This window comes from Anas acuta, chromosome 4 (assembly GCF_963932015.1).
Source record: "Anas acuta chromosome 4, bAnaAcu1.1, whole genome shotgun sequence".
Lineage (NCBI taxonomy): Eukaryota > Metazoa > Chordata > Aves > Anseriformes > Anatidae > Anas > Anas acuta.
In genome coordinates, this window is record NC_088982.1 from 28690816 (window position 1) to 28708188 (window position 17373).

General features: G+C 38.2%; 1 protein-coding gene across 4 annotated transcripts in view; it reads left to right on the plus strand.

Moving 5' to 3' along the window:
- The window catches only part of CRACD (capping protein inhibiting regulator of actin dynamics), a 125482-nt gene that overhangs the window by 46906 nt on the left and 61203 nt on the right, over positions 1-17373 (plus strand). For 3 of the 4 annotated variants that reach the window (XM_068680375.1, XM_068680377.1, XM_068680378.1), the window contains exon 2: positions 6693-6839. The gene's annotated coding sequence lies outside the window, so the exon portion shown is untranslated. The remainder of the gene's footprint in view (positions 1-6692; positions 6840-17373) is intronic. The other variant, XM_068680376.1, reaches the window with a different exon arrangement.

Below are 17373 nucleotides of genomic sequence, written 5' to 3' on the forward strand. Positions count from 1 at the left end.
GATGAAATTTCACTCTTCCCCCTCTATTCTTGGGTGTGTGTTAGGGTTAGGCATAATTAATCCATGAGGTATCTGCTCTCTGTGCACTTTGTGATACGAGATTCCTCAAGAAGGTGTTTCTCAGGCTTTTCTGTTCCCTTTTTTCTTCTACTTTCAAGTTCTTTTGACAGTTTCAAAAATAAGTAGCAAAGCCTGAGTCTTTTACTCTCACTGATGTGGAGCGGGATCCTACTCCACAGGCAATTTTATAACCTCATTTAAGTCAGCCTGTAGCACAGAATTCAATTTAGATCAAATAAAGGTAATAGAATCTGGTCACATAGTATTGGAAATAACAGTTTTTCTAGCTATGTTTGGAAATATTGTGAGTATATACTCAGGAATGATTTAATTTTTTTTAGCCACAGAACAGTGTTTTTATTTGCACTTTAAATGGGCAGAATAGAACCGAAGGAATTTTACCTTCAAAGCCCATGAAAAAAGAATCTTGCCTCAGCTGATGACCTGCCGTATCATTGAAAGCAATGCAAGAGAAGCAATAACATATTTTCTTCTGGACATTAGAGTTATAATTGGCACCGTAAAGAGAGCTAAAAATGTCAATCTTGGCAGTGAAGTGAAGAAACGGTCATGTTTCACATTTGTCACTTTCAGAGCGTGTTAGAAGCATTTCTAATTGAAGGTGTTTGTGGTCCTTGAGAAAGAACATGATCTATTGTTGTAAAAGGAAAAAGCAAAGCACCCACCTTTTCTGAAGGCAGTGCTATGTACAAGCTGTGCAGAAGAGAAGCCTCAGCCAAGGGAGAGTTTGGATTCCCATTTATTTCTTGACACTTTGCACTTCAATTCTGGCAGCCTAAGTGTAGCTAAACACTGCAATAAAGTGTGCTTTGATTCACACCTGAGTACCTCCCCTGGTTGATGCTAGCCAAGCGTGAAGAGCTCTGCTGGGTGGTTACTGAGAGGAGTTCTCCCTAACACAGCACATCACGGGTAAAATTGCAGTTTTATTTAGCTGTTCGTCAACAGGTAAGGCAGAACTGCAGCATGCTTTGTGGCTATGCTGCAGCATTGCTGCACGTTAACACTTTGCAAAACCATCCCTGGTCCTTACTGCGAAGCTACCAGGCTTCCCTCCACCCAGGTGGGTTCTCCCTGTTCCATGCCTCAGCAGCAGTCAGGTAGTGCAGGTCAAATGGTTTCATTTACCCATCCCTGTGTCCCCTAGTGTCTCTAGATGCAGCTGTGCCGCTCACCAGTGCAAATGTAATTAACCTTTGCTGCCCCTCACTGGGCTGGAGTGAAGAGAGTGGGCAGGGCACGCAGCTGCGAAGCATGTGCGTGCAAGGAGATGTTTAGCCCTGCAAAATCTGCATTTTTCATGTCAAGGCCTAACAGGGTTTTCTAAGAAGACCGTTCCTGTCTTTCAGTTTGGGAGATCAAAGCTGCCTTCTGACTCTGTCTTTTGCATGCGTTTGAATTTTATCTGTACGGCATGACTGGGGAGATGTTTTTTTAATGGTGTCAGTCTGACCCAGGAAAATTACAATGTCAACAGCAACAGCTCAGCAGGTCTGACAAGGTTAATCCAATTTTATCCTTTTTACTCATGTCATTTGTTGGCTTGTGATAAATAGGCTTGTACTTGAGAAAAAAAAAAAGGAAAGTTTTCCTACTTTTGTTTCCTAGACCTGGAAATTACCTTCCAGGTTTCTTCTCTTCCATTTTCACAGAACCACAGTACGGCTGAGGCTGGCAGGGCCCTCTGGAGCCCACCTGTCCCACCCCTGGTCCCAGGGCTACCCGCAGCTGGCTGCCCAGGACCACGTCCAGGCAGCTTCTGAAGATGTCCAAGGAGGACACTCCACAGCCTCTCTGGGCTGCCTGTGCCAGGGCTCTGCCACCTGCACAAAGTGTTTTCTGCTGTTCAGAGGGCACCTCCTGTGTTTCAGTTTGTGTCCACTGCCTCTTGTCCTCTCACTGGGCACCATTGAAAAGAGGCTGGACCCATTTTATTGCACTTCTTCCAAGGTTATTATGTGCCTTTTTAGGTATTGTTGAGCCACACGATCTGGTTTTGATCAGTGTTTTTGTTTGTTTGTTTTCCTTTACCTTTTACTTAGGCTTGCACCTCAAAAGAGGATTTCTGAAAATTACGGAGGAAGGAGATCTGGGGTCCACACTCTGACCTCTACCACTATTGAAAACTGATATTTGAGCATTTCAACCTCTTGTTTTTTCCCCAAGCACCAGCACCTACGTGAATTAAATGATGTTTTGTGAGATCTTAGAGTTCCAGGACATGATACATATCAGTGATAATAGATGTGCTATGTTGTCAAGCTTTTCTTATCCCATGATTCATGTGCTCCTTTTCAAGATATTATTTACTAACCGTGACTTTTACAGTTTTTGCTACTTGTAGTGCTTTTAAATACTAGCTCTGAATCTTTAGCTTCTTACTTATCTTTCAAGAAAGTGTACAATGAATGTAATTTAGTCTGAGGAGGGAGAGTTTGGTTAACAAAACTTTATGTGGTTATTATTTTCTGCATATGAAGCAAACCCACGATTTGCCCACGATGTTTGGATGGATAAGAGAGGGGTGCTCATTAGTATGTTTGCAGCCCCTTTTGAAATAAAATTCCCTTTGATACTTTTCTTAAGCGTTTTGTTCAAACCTCTGTAACTTGCAGAAAGCTAGGAAAGGGCAGGTCAGATCATATCTGCTGGCATATTATTTTTCTCAGAATGCATCCTGGTAATCGGACTGAGGGGATTCATTCTGCTTGACCAGCCCAAACCACAGACTTTGGGAAGGAACCAATGCCAGATAAACTGAACCTGCCATTTCAGCCCACATGGGAAAAATGTGTGCTGCTGGGTGAGCACCTGATTTCCGTGGCTCTGTGTGTGTGTAGGCACATGCACCCCTGAATGTCTGGGGATTGCACTCCTTTCAGGAGCTGCCCAAAGGGACTAGGGAGTCAAACTCAAGTTTGGCACCGTCATACAAGGGAAATAGGATCTCCAAAGATCATTTATTCCCTTAGCTCTTTGCAGTTGGGATGAACAACTCATGGCAAGCTTTTATTAGGTAAGTAGCCTGAAAAAAATGCCTTGTTTATTGATATTCTGTAATTTATAGGTGTGTCAAATACTTTAATTTGTGTGCGAGCATTGTGTGATGAAAATTAATTTGTAGATCACAGATTTTAAATGTTCTAACGCTGTTTCTAGTGCAGAATGACCTACCGGCTTCTAAAGAAAACATGCATTTCATAGAGGGATCATCTGCTTGCTTGTGATAAGAAACACTGAGTCACAGCTTTCGGTATTTAAGCTGAAAGATATCTCCGTGCTCTACTGCTTTTTTCAGGAGTTGTTGATACTGGCTTTCTCTGTCTGATGGGAAACACTTTTTTTTCCTCTTCTTTAAATCAGAAGCTTCCTTTGCATGGGAAAGAAAGTATTCTGTGAGTAATAAGGTTGAGGTTGGACTAGAGGATCTTACAGGTCTTTTCTAACCAGAATGAGTCCGTGCTAAGGACACTTACAGTTACCTGTACAATGCTAAGCACATTATTTACCTTTTGGAGTCTTCCTCAGCCATCCTGAGAAGTTGAAGCATGTTCTTAGAAAAACAGGATCTGTCAAGATGAATGGACATTTATAGACGGGGGGCAAAGATGCAGGAGGGCCCTTCACTGATACAATTCTTAATGATTTGCCATGCTGAGTTGCCTACCGGTCTTGTGGTGCATGGCAAAATAACAACTCCTTGGCCTTTGTACAAGAAGGACTATTGTCTGAGGAGCTGGAAATAGACCAGTCGGTAATTTACCGCTTGTAACTCTAGTACTGTGGTAGCTATTTTCAGGGAGCTGCTTTTATAACATTTTTTTTTTTAATTTCTGAAGATTTGAGCTATTATTATTTCTTGAGGTAGAGTGTAGATTGTGAGAAACACAAAACATGGTGCTGTCTGTCCTCCTACAACAGCCTGAGAAAATGAAGCAGCTTTTTGTTTCCTGATTGTCATTCTGGTTAGGTGCTTCGTGGCCTCTGGGGCCTGGCATACTTGCTTTTGGGTGCTACTTATTGCTGTGGGATGCAGTAACTTTCCCCAAGCATATGCAGAGTATGCATCTGCTTAGGTTTTTACACTGGAAATACATATTTCTAACACTGCACTGCATCTTATGGCTGATGTGGAAAGAGACGATATAGAGTGGTTTCCTGAAGTAATCTTTCAGGCACCAAGTCTTCCATTCTGGCCTACCTGCTGGCATTTCCTTTTCATCAAAATGTTTCCCTACCCACCTGCATCCACTTTCCCCTGAGAGGAAAAAGAATGCTGCTAAACAGAAGGAAAACGTTTTTTCTTTGCTTATTACTGCCAGAGCAGTTGCTGGAATGCTTCGTGAGTGTACAAGTGAACACTGAGCATGCTTTAAGTTTCTTTCTCTTGCACCTTGAGCAATGCAAGTCTGTCTGCGTTGTACCCAGGAGCTCAAAGTCCTTCAGATTCTAACTTTCAGGAATATTGAACTAAATCAAAGATTGGTCCATCGCTCACATGCCCCAAAACCTTAACCAGCAGAATGAAAACTGATTCTACGTGCTGACAGCCACTGGTAGATTTCCCACTCCTCTGGGATGTGTGCAAGGTGATAAACCCCAAGTCTCTTGCTTACAGCAGGCTCTTTCCTGCAGGTGCATTCAACTCCTGGTACCTGCATTGCCAGAGCCATCAGCAGAAATAAGTCAGGTGCAGGAAGGGCAGGGAAATGTGAAATTAGCAGCCAGTCCCCCTGAGAGAGAGACTGCTCTGCCAGCTACCTGCTGCCTGCAGGGCAGGGGCTGTCAGAGAGACTGGACTGGAAATGGCTTTTGATTGCACGTAGGATTTACAGGTATGAACTAATAGAGGTCCTTGAACTGACGATTAATGGGAGCATGAGGGCTTTTTTGATGAAAAAGGGAATGCATTCATGCCTGTTTTGGTAGAACGTGACCTGGTATCCTCTTGCAGATCACAAACTGTCCATGCCCTGATGGCTGCACATGCTTTTCAGTACTGCCCATAAACAAGAGGGTAGTGCTGAGCTGATGTGTGAAAACTAGATCTGAGATTGATGTGCCTATATGAGATTTTTAGCATCTGGAGTTCCCAGTTACTCACAGCTACCAGCAGATCGAGACTTGCAGCTTGTCACAGCATATGAGTACCTTCCTTTTTTTTTTTTTTTTTTTTTTTTAATTGCAACTGACGAGCTCAGGATGTTTTCATATTACTTTTTCATGTTTCATTCACACCTTGGAGACATCCTGAGTGTTACGAGGAGTGCAGAGTCAACTGAGCGTTAATGTGCCATTTCTCAGCTTGAACTAACCTTGCCTTCCCCCAGGTGCGTTTTCTATGCGTTTTCTAGTATCACCACCAATCCTTTATCCGTGTTCTGGCAGCCTGAGAGCACCCACCAGCACTTCACCCATGAACTTCACTTGAGTCCTGGGGCTAAGAATCCCACAGTTTAATACCTGCAAACTGATGGCAAGCTCTTCTCTTTGGATTCCAGATGGTTGAAGACCATACTTATCCCCGTCTTGCCAAACAGAGGGAGCATGGTTCTGCTGATTCCCTGATTACAGCATTCCTACAAAATACTCATATTTGTAGCCACCTGAAAATACAAGTGATTGTGTGAATGAATATAACAAATGCTATTTTATATCTGTTACAGTATGGGAATTGGGTAGATGTTAAGACACCTTTGGTGCACACTTATTTTTAGTTACATACAAACTGAAGTTTCAAAATGCCCTACTACAAGCCAAAAAACTTTTAAGGGAACTTCTTCATCATGTTCTCGTACAAACTTGCAAAGTTAGTTTCTTTTTTTTCTTTTTTCTTTTTTTTTTAATTTAAAACTTAAAAGCCTTGTGAAAACAAAAGAAAAATTGTTGGGAATACTAGTTCAGTTGCTTTGTCCAATTTTATAGTTTGTTTTCACCTATTTAAAATATTCCTTTTTTGAAGTTTATTCAGCTAGATTACTATAGTTTATTTTTTTTTTTAGTAAGAAGCTTTATTAAAAAAGACATTCCATACTTCTTGCCAGAAAAGTGTTTGTTTTTTGTTTTTTTTTTTTTTTCATACTGTAGTTGAAGGAATACCAGAGTTATGATAAGCTCTTAATTTAATTTTCAGAAGTTGCTTCTTTTTTTTTTTTTTTTTTGAGAAGCTAGAGTCAAATACCACATTTTTAATTCAGCCAAAACTACAGTAAAAACAATGACATATTTTTTTTGCAATATTATCGATTTAGAATTGCAGGATGTGGCTGTTTGGAAGGAAAAGTAAGAAAGTGTTGCTATTTCACTAGTTAGAAAGAGTAAAGAAAGGCCATTTTGTATGAAACTCTCAGAGGGAAATCTGAAGCTAATGAAAGTTTCTCTGGTTGCAGTATAGTTTCTTTCTTTCTTTCTTTGGACTGCAAACACCTTAAACCGTTTACAACATAATAAGTCTGGAGTTGCTCAGCACCCTAGAAAGAGAGAGAGAGAGAAAAAAAAAAAAAGAGAGAATTAAAAAAAAAAAACCTAAAAACAACAACAACAAAAAACAACCTTCTTAGATCATCTTTTCAAGACTAGAGTAAAATTCTTTGTTTCCCCCTTATGCCTAGACAGTCTGGGAGAAGAATGCTAACCACTGGTCCCTAGGATTGTATTCTGCATCCTGATCGCTTATCTTAAAGAAAAATCTCCATCTGAGAGAGAGAGAGAGAGAGAGAGAGAGAAAGTAGAGAACAACACATTCCATCTTTAAAAAGGTAAGGAAACACTTTTTCTGCTGGTCCTGTAGTGGTTTGTTGTTGTGTTTTTTTTCACTAGATTTTCTGCTGGTCACTGTAAGTGATATCTTCATTTAATGATTGGTTAAGTTGAACAAAGTAAAAATGCAGATAATAAATACTAAAGCACTTATTTTAATCTGCATGTTCTAATTTATAAAAAAAAACAAAGAGCATTTTCCTACTAAGTGCATGTATTACTGTACTTGGAACAATTTTTTGTGTAGCTTTTGTGCATTTTTTTGAGAAAACTGAACAAAACAGTAAGTACTGCACATGACATCAAATATTTCATTTCATTTTGACCTCTGAAGTTATTCTTAGCCATGCAAAGATTTATGTAGTCTCCAGTCTACCAGACAACTCTAATTTTGCCAAGACAGATATATGGCATGTTTGCAGAATGCTGCCACTGGGAATTAGTGCTAAGTAATTGTCCACCATTTAGGCTTTTATCAGAACAGATCTGTGCTGTTTTCCTTTCTGCAAGGTTTTTGATTGATTGCTTATCTGTGAAATGTTTACAACCCTGCTTCCTTAGATGCTTCCGTTCTAATGAGTATCGGACAAAGCTGAAAACAGCTAAAATGCCCTGAATTGTGTGTGTTTCCTCTGAAAGTGGAATGACAGCAGCAAAGGATTTTATCCATTCAGATTTTATTTTATTTAGTTATTGTCTGTAAGAAATATTGGAGTTATGATAGGTAATGACTTATTCCTAGAGCATCCATTCTGGAATATAGTCCTAGGGCAGACGTTCATCAATGACTTTATCTATGAATGCCTACTCAATTTGCTTTAGCCTACAGTCAAAATTTGCTTCCAGGCTACTATCTTCCTTAGCATTCATCGTGTGCTGTTAATGCACTCTGTGTTTCTATAAAACTGGGGTTCAGGGTTTACCTGACGTGGAGATGCTGTCTTTGTTTTTTCAGGAAAAAAATAGTGTATATATATATATAGTTGGTTCTGTTTTTCGCAGTTATTCATGTCATTTGGGGAATCTGTCCTGTCTAACTAACCAATGTTACCCTGTAAATTAACAAAGACTGTTGTTATCTAAGAGCCCTACCTTATATTTTAGTATGATAGTCAGAAGGTATGTTTGACTAGTGTGGTATGTAGAAAGAGAATGAATCATGGGCCGATATTGTCGACTTTTCTTAAATGATCAGCTGGAATGCTATGGCTTGATTTCATGGGGAAAAAATGCTGTTTTCTTGAGATAGTCATAGTCATGAGAATATTTTTTTTTCTGTCATGGAAACCTTCACCTCTGGTGAAGCCACACAAAATTGTTTTCTGTTAATGTAAAATGGGTAGGACACTTTCTATTTTTTAAAAGCAGAAAGTATTAAGTGTGCCACCACCAATGGAAGGTGCTTTGTGAATGCAGGATGCTTCCTGCCTGCTCTCTCTGACCTCAATTTTCTGTGACACTTGTGTGTAAGGATGGTAGGTTCTGACCTATCTTTTGTTCCTTTTTAATAGACTTCATTTATTCATGCAATATGGCAGTTTTCAAATAGCACATTTTTCACTTTGCTGAGCCTCAGTACAATAACATGAAAATTCAGAGAGCAGCATGCAAGTGGTAAGTTACAGAATTGTCTTCAGATTGGTTAAAATGAATTTTGTAATTAAAGTATACAAGACATACATTTCTGTGTAGAATTTGCATGTAATTCTTGTTCCAAGAGAATTAAAGCTAGCTTTTTTCCTGCAATGTACCCAGTGTTCCTTCATAATCCTCTCTCCCACGTTGTTAGAATATTCTTTTTTGCTGCAGAAAACAGAACCAAAACTTTAATAGGAAATAATTTGTACTATGAGCAGATATTTTGCTTATCTATGTGATTTTGTTATTTTGTTGTAAATGATTTGTAAATGTGACATTAGTCAATTCCTGAACGAGTTTGTTGAAATCTAATATTTAATACATCAATTTTCTCTAGCTCCTTCTACAATTTCACACTTCCTAGGTTAAAATGCCTATGGCTTCAGATACATATTTATCCTCTTCTGGTTCTCCAAAGGGTTTGATTTTCCTTCATGGTGTGCTTTTTTTTTTTTTTTCCATTGTTCATGGAGAATAGAAAAATCTTTGTTCTTTTCTGCCTTATTGAAGTTTTTGATTTATTTTGTATCATTCTAAACTGTTTTTCCCTTTATTTTGTTAATTTGTTTTCTTTCTTTGGGATCGCTTGTTCTTTATGTTTACCCAATTAAGATTTCTTACTTACTGTAACTGATTACTATGCTTGCACTTGATTGTGATCTTTCAGTCACTTCAGTGGAAGTACAAACTACAAGGATTTTATAAAATGAATCACTGTGCAGTAACCAACTATGTGAATAATCTATTTCCTTGTTTTAATGAATCATAGAATCATTATGGTAGGAAAAGACCTTCAAGATCATCTGGTCCAACCATCCTCCTACCACCAGTAACACCCACTAGACCATGTCCCTAAGCACCACGTCCAACCTTTCCTTAAACACCCCCAGGGATGGTGACTCCACCGCCTCCCTGAAGAAGAGGTCCTGCCAAGAGGTCTTGGTTTAGTCAACATTATGTCGCAGCATCTGTTCGTGATTCATTTTCTAAATTTCTAGGCTTCTTTTTGTTACACTTGCAATGAATTTTAATGATAATTAAAATAAGCCTCAATGTGAAAATCTGTGGAATGTGAATGAATTGGTTGTCTTCTCAAATTTAATACAGCAAAAACAGACAGGAAGTTTTTCACTGTAAACAGACTCTGATTTCATGCTCTTCTGCAACTTGGCCTTAGCTTGCTTTTGTGCAGAACAAAGTCATATCCTCATTATAGCACAGCGCAGGAGGCATCCTTGAACACTGGAGGAAGCTTCTCATTTTATCTGTGGTGTGCTCATATGGTGCCTTTGGTTGTAGTTGGAACCCAAGGTACTGTGCTGTAGAGCTCAGCTGGGTCGCTCCATGCTCTCACCAAATGGAAAAAGTATCTAGAGAAGTCAGCTGGTCTTACTACAGCCATGTCTGCACACCACGTGGCCCTCCCCAGTGTGTGTCCTGCTTAGAAAGAAGCAGTTGTTTTGTCCCCTCCATGACTGAGGAAAAGCAACCAAGAAGATAACTGGAGAGTCACAGCAATCTGAAATAATGATTACACTTCTATGAAAAGTATTTTTGAATATGCAATTAACTGGTGAGTTCAGAGCCTGCAGAACTGCACAGAACTGTGCAGCAGGAGTTGAAAAGTCGTGTGGTTAAATTCATCTGCTGATGGTAGGGTGAAGAATACAGGACTTGCACAGTGAAATCCTGAAGATTTTGATGATCTGAAAAGTATGCTGTAAATATAAAATACTTGTTTAATACTTCGTTTGGGTAATGTACTGGTTGTGTCTATTTTGTAATAATTATTAGCAGGGAAGTGGGAAGGCAATAGGAAGGTCAGCTGTAATGCAGAAGCTACACTGGCCTCTGTGAATTTTAAGCTTCCCAGGAGAGCCTAGAGAAAGCGAAGTGTATGGCACAGGCTGCTTTACAAAAATTTCCTCTTACAAGTGATACTGTCAGTGTGGAGAACAGAGCTATTTGTGATCAACTTGCTTTGAAATATTGGTAGCACATTTATAAACTTAACAAGTTACCATATCGTGGTTTTCACGTTCTTTAAAACTCTCAATGTATAACTTCACTAATTAACTTTCTCATCTGTTGTGTTTCCCTAGGAAGCTTTCCAGTATGCAAAAACTTGTGTAGGTGCAAGAATTGTTTGTTCTACCTTTACTTCCCTTGGATATGGTGGATGGTGTATATATATATATATATATATGTATGTATGTATGTTAAAATCAGAGCAGTTTTTATGTTCAGCCTCTAGATGCCTGTATGTTATTGAGTCTTTGTGCTTAATATAGTTTTAGAAAAATGAATATAATAGCTTCAAAGGCAAACCTAATTCTTGTGAAATGATTTGCTGGCAGTAGTGTTGCTAGGTTCTAATTAAATTAATTTCTTTATTTTAATTACCAAGTTATAACTGAAATTGAGTTTTTTTTTGTTCATACTTACATTCAATAGTACATGCTAAGTTTTCCATGCTCACCACAAGTATTTTGGGTCAGTTTATATCTTGAAATGGTTCCCAAACCATGAGGCTTGACTGGTGCTTGATTTTTTTTCAATAACTTCAAATTTTCTTAGTCAAATTTTCACAAGGTCAGAAATCACATTCAGAAAATTTGGATCAATTTCTGTTTGGACTTTTATTTTTGTGGTCCTGTTGATGTGGGAAGCTTTCTTATGCAATTATTCCAGGATTAGTTATCTGTATGTTCTTTTGCTGAATTCTGAGAGAACAGCAAGGAAGAATTCTGCAGGCAGAATGAAATGAGAGCAAGAGGTGAATTATGCTTTTCTAGTACTTTCAGAACTGGATCAACGAAAAGATTGTTTACTGGATCAACGAAAAGATTGTGTTTAATACAAATACAATTTGTATTGCTGCCCCTACGTGAGAGTTTTAAAGTTCAGATTTGGATTTTAAGAATACTCAGGAATTAAAATGTATAGTTTTGGGACAGGCAAAAGCTGACATAAATCCTGGTTTGGTTTCACTAATGTGGTATTTCTGTTTGTGATGCATCCAGTTGACTGACTAATTTTGGAAGCTCTAATTTGGGAAAAAAAAAGAGAATCATATGCTTATTTTTAATGTGATTTATTGCTTCCTTGAGCTGGAAGTTCACTGTGGCCCCAGGCTTTAGGACTAACTAGGATGGAGAGTGATAAGACTTCAGGAAATTCTAAAAGGAGAAGACATCCATGTATATATCAGAGGTAATTATAAGGTTTATTAAATTTGGTACTGGTTATTGACTCGCTATCTGGTCTGTATGCTTAGATACAGACTACGTGTCTATGAATTTAAATTTTTACTCAAAATTCCCCGTGGCCTTCCCCCTTCCATCTGAATTAATCTCCCAGCTGAAATGCAGCTTGACATGCATGGCTTTTGAAGTACCCATGCATCATTTGCTATTTTTCCTTCTTGTTTCACTGCACTCTTTGATCTTGGAGATCTGCAATGTCCTGAAGTAGCAGTGGGCAGAGGTGTCTTCAAGACAAGATCTTTCTTCAGCTCCATTGTCTGTATCGTTAAGTAGAAATGGGAGCTGAACTCTGCTAGTGTGGCTGGGTAATGTTTTTCACTGCAAGGTACTGCTGAGATTGCTTTATTTTTGTTGATGTAACTAAGGATAAAACAATATCATATAGCGCTGTTTTGTATCAGTGTTTTTCCATATGGCATATGTTATTGTTTAAAGAAAGACTTACTCGAAAGAGAACTGTTCTGGAGTTGAATCAAAAAGTAAGAAAAAATATTCAGCCTGTAGGCAAGCTTGTCTAGGGAAGCTCTTCAAGACCTTTTAAGGTGTTATTATAGTATGACTACAGTTTTTGAGAAGGACAATGCTGCAGTGTTTAATGGTTATCTTGTTAGATCTGGAAGATATTATGTTCCGTTATAATACTCCTGTGTAACATAGGCAGTAAAGTACCTCTTATTGAGCCTGTTAATGTAGTTGTTATCTCCTTGGTGAAACTTAAAGTATGGAAAACAGCTAACTAGAGAATGTAATTTAAAGAAAATAAATTTCTATTAAAAGGTTTCTTTGCAGTTCAACAGGATTTAGGTAGTCAATACAGTGTTTTATACTATAACACTGTTCAACACTCCTGTTCAAAACTACTGTTTAGTCTAGTGTTCATGAACAACACTGTATTTATTGTGTTAAATAGAAATATTGGATATACTATTTAAAAATAATTATTATACTATTAAAATATTTATTACATATTTATTACATATAATAGAAGTATATATTAAATGTTCCATAAATAAATAATACTATTTGTTGTCGCTATTAGTGATCAGAGGAAGAAGTACAGACGGTAAGATGGAAAACACGTTCTTCACTATGTGACTTTCTTATTTAAGGGCTCTGCAATTTGTTGGAGTTGTGATTCACTGGTGCTACTGCATTTTGTTATGAAGCACAGCTATAATTTCATTTATTAAGGATCTAATAGTGTAACAACTCCTGTACCCTCACAACAGTACAGCTGTTGTGTAGTTCTGAAGGAACCTAAAATGTAAGATATTTTACTGCAAGAAAAATGGCGATTTAAAAATAGAGAAAGCTTAAAGTCATGTTTGATTTCATAAACTCAGTGCCCATGTAAATGTGTTCTGCTGTACTTCTTCTTACAGTAATATTAAAAAAAAAAAAAAAAAAAAAAGAAAAACCCCCCAAATATGGCTGCAGCTGAAAGGAATACTCACAAAATGTTCACTCTCTGGCACTGGTTATTGATGACACAGGTACTGTAAAAATAGATTGGCATTTTGGTTGTAAATTAAAGAGACAGAATATATTTTAATTTTATTTATAGAGGAAACTTCTTTCTTCGTCATAAATTATTGCAAGGAATGTTTCTGCCTGTGTCTGAAAGTTGTGGAGTTGACCAGGCTGGTCCCGCAGTTTCTTCTTACTGCAGATGGGTCTCCCAGTGTCTTTCTTACACTGTCTGGAGCATATTTGATTGCTGGGACTAGCAAGTTCCAAACATTTGTACAGGGAGTCTAAGTTACAGTTGTTTTTTGTTTTATGGCAGGATTTGGGTTAATGTTGTTTCCTTTGCTTCCCGTTCTTTTTAAATTTTTCTCCATTATTTCGAGCTTTAGCAATGTTCAGCTTCATTCTAGTATTCTATAAATGAAAGTCCTAGAACCTGGCTTTAAGAAGCAATACTATAGTTGGTTTATTTTGTCTTTCCTCTTTTAAGTGTAGGGCTGATCATTTTATTAATTTCTGAGTACCTTGTCTAGGTGAAAGTTCTTGCACTTCACATGTCCTGTTGTTTAATATATTATATTGAGAAACTTTTCCTGATACTAAACCTAAACTTTCCTAGATACTAAACCTAAAATTTCCTCTACATTTTATCCTAGAGAACACTTAAAGTGTCCTAAACAACCCTACTCCTTTCATTCCTATACAGCTGTGCCACAAAAATGGAAGTTTATTTCTGAAAGATGGATCTGTCTTTCAGGATTCAAAATATAGCCTTTTCTAGCCCCAAACTTTCATCTATAAAAAGGAAGCTGCCTTAAGGAAATCTCCAGTGATGGAAACATGGAAAGGAATTTCAGAAAACTACATCATAAAGAGAACAATTCCTTTAGGTTCAACTTCAGGAAGTCGCTTAAGGATAAATTAAACTGAATTCTTAAATTGGGGTTTTGGTTTCTTAGTTGTATATGTGATTAGTGAAAACAGTAATATCTGTGTGCTTTACTTTGCCTGAAGTTGTATTAAATAGGCTGAAGACACCTTGTGCTTTTTCCCAAGTCATCTCCCTGGCTGCCTTCAGGGGAAGTTGCACCTTTGCAAGGAAATGGGCTCAGCAATTTTAGAATCAACAGACCAGGTAATACATAGAAAAGATTGTCACAGCAAAAGTGCTCATCATGAGGTACAACTTAATAACTTCTAATTCATATGAGGTACATAGAGGAAATTATATAGCCTTTGTGATGTTTATACAAAATTGTAATTGGAAGAGCCTACAGTTCAGTCAGATGAAAGAGAATATGAATTTGTTTGAGTAAAGGAATACTGAATGCTCTTATGGAATTTTTAATTAAAAAAAAAACAAAAACAAAAACATAAATTCGTAAAAAGACTGACATAACTGTTAATCTGCAAAGAAATCTGACCTGTGTTGAGCACTGGGTACAGAAGCAGAAGTTAAAGTTGCTTTCTATTGCTTTAAAGGATTTGTAATCTATATCATCTAATTAAAAGTTAGGTCCAATTCCACCGATGCCATGTATCCTGTTAGCGCAACATAAGAGACCCAGGCTATTGACCTTTCTTGAGAGTGTTTGGCTCTTTTGGCAGCAGCAGGGTGTATAAATATTAGAAAGGTTTTTGTGGGGAAGATTTTCTTGTTTGTATTAAAAGAGATGGTTGATCTAAATATGAGATGGGAGCAGGGATTTTTAGATGCTTGCAGTTAATGACAATTATTGTTTTAAGAAGCTTGGAAGAACTGTTCAATGGCAGCTATTAAGAGGTAAAATACTGCTGAAGGTCGCTCCCCTAAATGTCATCACATGAGCTCATGAACTGCCAGTTTTCTGCTAATTTCATGACCTTGACTTTCAGAAGTCCCCAAATGAGGCAGTGATTTTAATCTTTAGTTAGGATTCACATCTAGCTAATCTTGTTTCAATCCCTCTGCCTCCTTATTTTCCTCCCCCATCTCTTCCCTCTGTCAGCTCTTCATTCTCTGTCAGTTTGCCTTGAAGTCCCAGAGTGGATGAGTCAGTGATTCCAATCTGTACCTACTTAGACAGCAATTCCCTTTTAGGGACAGCAGTATCATGCTTTAGCTCAGCAGGCTGTCATGCTTCTTGAGAGATTTTGACATCTAGAACTTTCTTTTATTAGATATTGACTGTTTCACCCTTTTCTTCCTTTCAGAAAAGTATGGTCTCTGGGGTCTTTTCTTTTTAAATACCCTCTGCCCCTAAAAATCCCACTCCCCCTTTTTTTAAATAATAAAAAAGAACAGCTCTTGGCTGCACGGATACTACCAATCCATGAAGATCCAGCCTGCTTTAATCTTGTGTTGATCCCTCTCTTGTCATCCTCGTCTTTTCCTGCCCCTTTATCATCTGTCCATTCATTTTCAGGCACCTGAATATCCACTTGGCTGCCTCCTGCCTCCCACCACTCTTCAGTGGAAATATTTTTCTCCCTCTTGAATTCTCTTCATCAATAACAACTAGGAGAAAGCTGTAAGGGTAAAACATAATATAGGTCTCTGCTCATTTTTTCTAATTGGCCAAAGTATTGAAAATGCTTCTGTCTCTTTAAAATGGCGTGGTACTTTGTGCTGTGACTACTACTGAACGTGAAATTATTTCGGTGAATAGAATAACTTCATGTGTGTTGAGGTGTGAGGTGACCTCATTGTTCCTAAATCTGTTCCTGTTTTGTAGCACTTTTTTTTCAGCTGCTCTTTCAGCTGCTCTAGTGTTATTATTTCTGCTCTGGTTGTGTAACAGAATCTTTGAAATGTCAAAATCATGGCAACAGAAGTTAGATGAAATGTAGCTGCTCCCCGATAAGACAATGATAGAGTAAAATTAAACAAGGTTTGTGGCTTAATAAGGTATGAAGTGACACTTTCCAGGTTTTACTCTGCCACAAGGATGTTGATTAGTATGAGAGCTGCTTCTTTCCAACTGAGAGTTCTGCTAAAAACATTCAAAAATCACCATTTTGTCTTTGCTTGCACTAAATCAGGGCTTCAGAGCAATGTTGTATTAAAAATTCCAGTAAGTTAAGTTTCCCTTCGTGCAGAGAGCTTGTCAGTCAGTGCTCACTCCAGGGCAAAGGAGCACCTCCCCAGGCATGGTCTACTCCAGTCAGTCCTCTGCATTTATGCTGCTGCTGAGGACCTCATTCTTGGGACTGTTAAGCTGGAAATGTCCAGTAGCAAGGAAACTGGACAATCAGTCCTCAAAGTTCACTCAGTCGGTGCCAGGAGCTTTGCTGGGTGTTACCAAGTAGAGCTTGTTTGAAGAAGCAGATTAGAAGGAGGTGAGTGTATATTCATTGCAAATACCATATATTATCAACTGACTTATGTTGACTCAAGAGTTTTTCCATTTGGACCATCAGCATTTAAGGGACAAAGAAGAGATGAGAGTCCAACTATGTTGCTTGAGAGCTCCCTTTATTGCATGAAAGTAGTTCCCATGGGGTGTGTTTTGTCTAAATGATGCATCTCCTCTTTTGTATCGTTAGCCACCATTCAGAAACTCCCTGGCTTCCAGTGAAGTGACTTTTGCCTGGCTCATTGTCTGTCACTCTCTTTTACTTGATTTCTCTTACTAGCTTCACTATTCTGCATTGACTACACGTAGCTTGGCGCATTTGACTGAGTTGGTAATCTGTGTGTTGTTTTTTGTAACCAGCAGGTAAGTTTTCTGACCAAATGTGTTTCCCAAGTTAAAGGTCTGGAGCCCGTGCCAAATCTAAGCTTGCATTAATAACCTCCATTACCTCCGACTTAAGGTAGTGATAACAGAAGACAGAAAGATGCAGTTTGTTGCAATAAGGCAAGAAACAAAATTTGATACCTGCAATTGCATATGCCAACGTGTTAGCAAACCTGCCTCAATTTCCTCTCACATCCAAAATAGGTCCAGATGCAATATAGGCAGCTAAGTTGGTGAGAGGGGGGCAAAAACTTTGCGTTGCCATCAGTGAGTGTTATTGCTGCCAATTCAGTCATGTGAATTATGTAATTATTCTCCACAGAACAAAATGTAAAAACAAAATATTTATCAGGCCTAAATTTTTGTTGGATTTAACATTAATTGGACTTGTTTTGGGGAATAACTAGGACTTCTAAATGTCTACTGCATTACATTCTTCAACT